This window comes from Rhea pennata, chromosome 2 (assembly GCF_028389875.1).
Source record: "Rhea pennata isolate bPtePen1 chromosome 2, bPtePen1.pri, whole genome shotgun sequence".
NCBI lineage: Eukaryota > Metazoa > Chordata > Aves > Rheiformes > Rheidae > Rhea > Rhea pennata.
Window position 1 is genome coordinate 76236078 of NC_084664.1, and position 3425 is coordinate 76239502.

A 3425-nucleotide genomic window follows, 5' to 3' on the forward strand; every position below is an offset into this window, starting at 1 on the left:
CTAGTGGCAGCGTATCTCAGGCAGAGACCAAGGGCAAGAGTCTGAGCTTAACAGCCGCTCTTGAGTGAAGGAAGGGCAGATCCCTACAGAGGCTTCTCAAGGCCATGCAGCTACATTACCAAAGCAGGGCCTGAGCCCAGGCAGCCTAGCCCACCTGAGCAAGGGGAATATGCTTGTGAATCTGACACTGACATACTTAGTATTGGAAAAGTTTAAAAGAACTTGAGAAAACCTAGCAGATCCTTGACTTTCAAAACTTCTTTTCATTTACCTAGTCGTTATAGCATAAGTTACTTTTGTTCCCTTTCTGCTCTTGGTATAAATGACAAAGTACACTGTCAACAAACTTATAAAAATTCCTTTGCTTTCTTGTCAGTCTGATGCTACTGTTCTACACTTAATGTGCATCTCTGTTTTGGGGAGTAAAATATCTAACTGTTGGAGCATATTACATTGACTGTATCTCCTTTGTCAGAAGAGACTATGGGTTCACTATGAAATTTTTTATTTCAACTGTACTTTTATAGAGTAGAAATAGAAAATTCTGAATAGTTCCCAAGTAAATGTTCTATATGTGCACCAGTCTATCACTTTCTTGCCCTAATTCTAGGAAGATTCAAAATGCCATTTAATTTCTTCTTTGGGTTTTGTGTAATTATTTGTCAATAAAGTCTGCACTTTAGACATTAGCAGCTGCAACAAAAAGTACATCTGAGTGTCCCTTTCCTCATGCTTTGCTAACCTATCTGTCTGTAATTGAAAAGCATGCACAGACTGTCTTTAAACAAGTTAGTAGCATAAAGTAAGTAAGTAAGTCCTTTGTCACATTCTGTTTTCTCTAGAATTGTCTTGCTAATATTTCAAAATCATCCTGCTGTCATTAGCTTTTATTTGCTTATTATTACATTTTCTGAAGAGAATCTGATCCAGTGAGAGATGAGATGTAGAGCAAGAACTCTTTTATGTCCAAATTCTTCTTTCTGTTCCAATTCATCGTTCTTCCATTCATGGGAGTTATGTGTAGAAAATTAGAGCTGATAGTTGAAAAAGGTTCATCAACAGCTTGATGATAGTTGTGCAAAATTATCATTTAAATCTATTTGTTAGTTTTGTCTTTTTTAATAGTGCAGTTTTTAAAATACTGTATTGAGACGCTGAAAATCACAATAAGCAGACTTCAAATAAAATATTGTTTAAATTTTATTGATAGATTTCATGGAAGTGCTATTATTTTAATCAACGCTTTGCTTCTCTTGAAACTCTAGTTTACCTTTAGATACTTGAGATAAGCTGTTGTGGGATCCCAAAGAATAAGGTTGTAATGCCTGCTTTCCTTTGCTTTGCCACTAAAGACCATCTCTTTTTATCCTTTACAATTAAGCAATAGCTATTTCATGTCAACCACTTGTCTTTTTCTAAGCAATTGATTGATTTGAATTAAATTATTAGATGCCAGTAATTAGCTCCTGCTTTGTTTTTAATGCTAATTCTCTGTTTCTGCCATTTTCTGATTGTCATCTGAATGCTGCTAATTATTTGCCATAAATCACTAATAATCATCATTCTTTCCAAACATATATATCTTCTGACATTCTCAACCTTCCACATCTTGCTTTTGCATTGAACGTTTTTCCATGCATTTGTGATACTATTACTTAAATTTCTTTTCCTTTTTGCTTCCTTATTTTGTTGTCTCATCTTTCATCACCTATTCCCACTGCAAATGCAATGCCCCTCAAAAAAACTAAATGAATTTCCAAGAACTCTTTAGAACATCTGACATATGTGCCTCTTAGCAGACCTTTAGTGTACTTTTGTTTTAGTCTGTTTCAGTTCATGCCAAAAATAATACTGCCTGTCTAAAAAGACAAGAAATGGTAAAAGCTTCATCTCAGATAAAATCTGGAAAAAGATTGCAGCATCAACACTAATATTCAGACATAAAAAGAGAAAATCACAATATTCTGACTCTTCTTTGACAGATACATATTTTGTAGCTTAGCTACACATTTAGGTGTGGATTAGGTATGTATTTGACTGACTGACATTATCTATTTGCAGAACCAGGAAGGAAAAAAATGAATCTTTGAAAAGAGATTTGTAAAGACTAAGGTTTTTTTCCTATTAGAACTGTTAAACACGTGCCAAGTTTTCTGCCCACCTAGCTCCTCTTGACTTTACTGGTAACTCTAGTGGCAATGATTTTCAAAAGATTTGTGAAAATGAGTCCTTACCAATGTGAAGCAGGAATCTTTGTAAGTAAAAAACAGGTGAAAGTTACAGAGGTCTAAAACATATATATAGGACTATCAAGATATTTGGCAAAATGAGACATTTCTAGGCCAGATTTCTAAGACAAATAATGTTGTGCACAGAGTCAGATCTCAGCTGGCCCCTAGATTCACCAGGGCTTTGTCAAGTTAAGTAACTGTAAGGCAACTTTCTACTGAGAGCCAGAGATTTCCAGATTAGATTGTATGTATACACAGCTCTTGAATATGTGGCATATAATTGGCTTTATGACAAATAGAATCCTCTTTATGTCTGGAAAAACATTATTTGTGAAATATTCTGCTTGTTTAGTAGGCTGAGTTACATAAAGAGTCCAAAATGTGGATTTGAGGGTTGAGACAATGAAGAAAATGTAGAATCAGACCCATTAATCAAATATTGCAAATAAAGTGAAAAAAAAAGACAAGGAAAAAGCACTTACAAGCTTCAGTTCTCCCCATGTTCCTTGTGCCTCGCTTTTAGGCTTAGTTTCAGTCCATTCAGAGACTTTATGAATTGCAGCAGACTTTATGCAGTCCCCTCTGGTCCCTTGGTCATGCTTGTCTGCTTTGAGTTCTCCATCACTTGTTCCAGAAGAAGTTCTCTGTGTACAGGAGCCTAATGTCTGGGAAACAAAGAAAACAAGGAAAGAATACAAGACACAAGCAAGAGTTTCTTGGAAGAGCACTCTAATTTCAAGGATCAGGCATTTAGAAAACAAAGTATTTTTTTCAAACAAAATAATTTGACATTTGTGTCTAAACATAGGGACAGAACAAGTCCTTAAACATAGGGGCACAATGAGGTACAATGGCTTAAACCTGCTCATCCCCATTAGTGTTCTGTATTCATACACTCTTAAGTGAGACCAAGAGCTGTATAGTTCTGTATCTTGTCACCAGGCATGTCCAACAGCACATGGCAAGGAAAAAATATCAGAAAAGAATAAGCATAGAGTGCTATTTCCCCAAAATAATCTCACAGCTTGGAGCTCAGGAACTTAGAGAGCCGAAGACAGTATCCTGCAGCTTGCTCTGAGATGAGTTCCAAGGATTTCTAGGGTTGCCTTCCTAACTCATGCATATGTTGTCATCCACATCATCCTGTGGCAAAAAGTATAACCACTTTTTATAAGAAGCACAACTTAGTTTTCC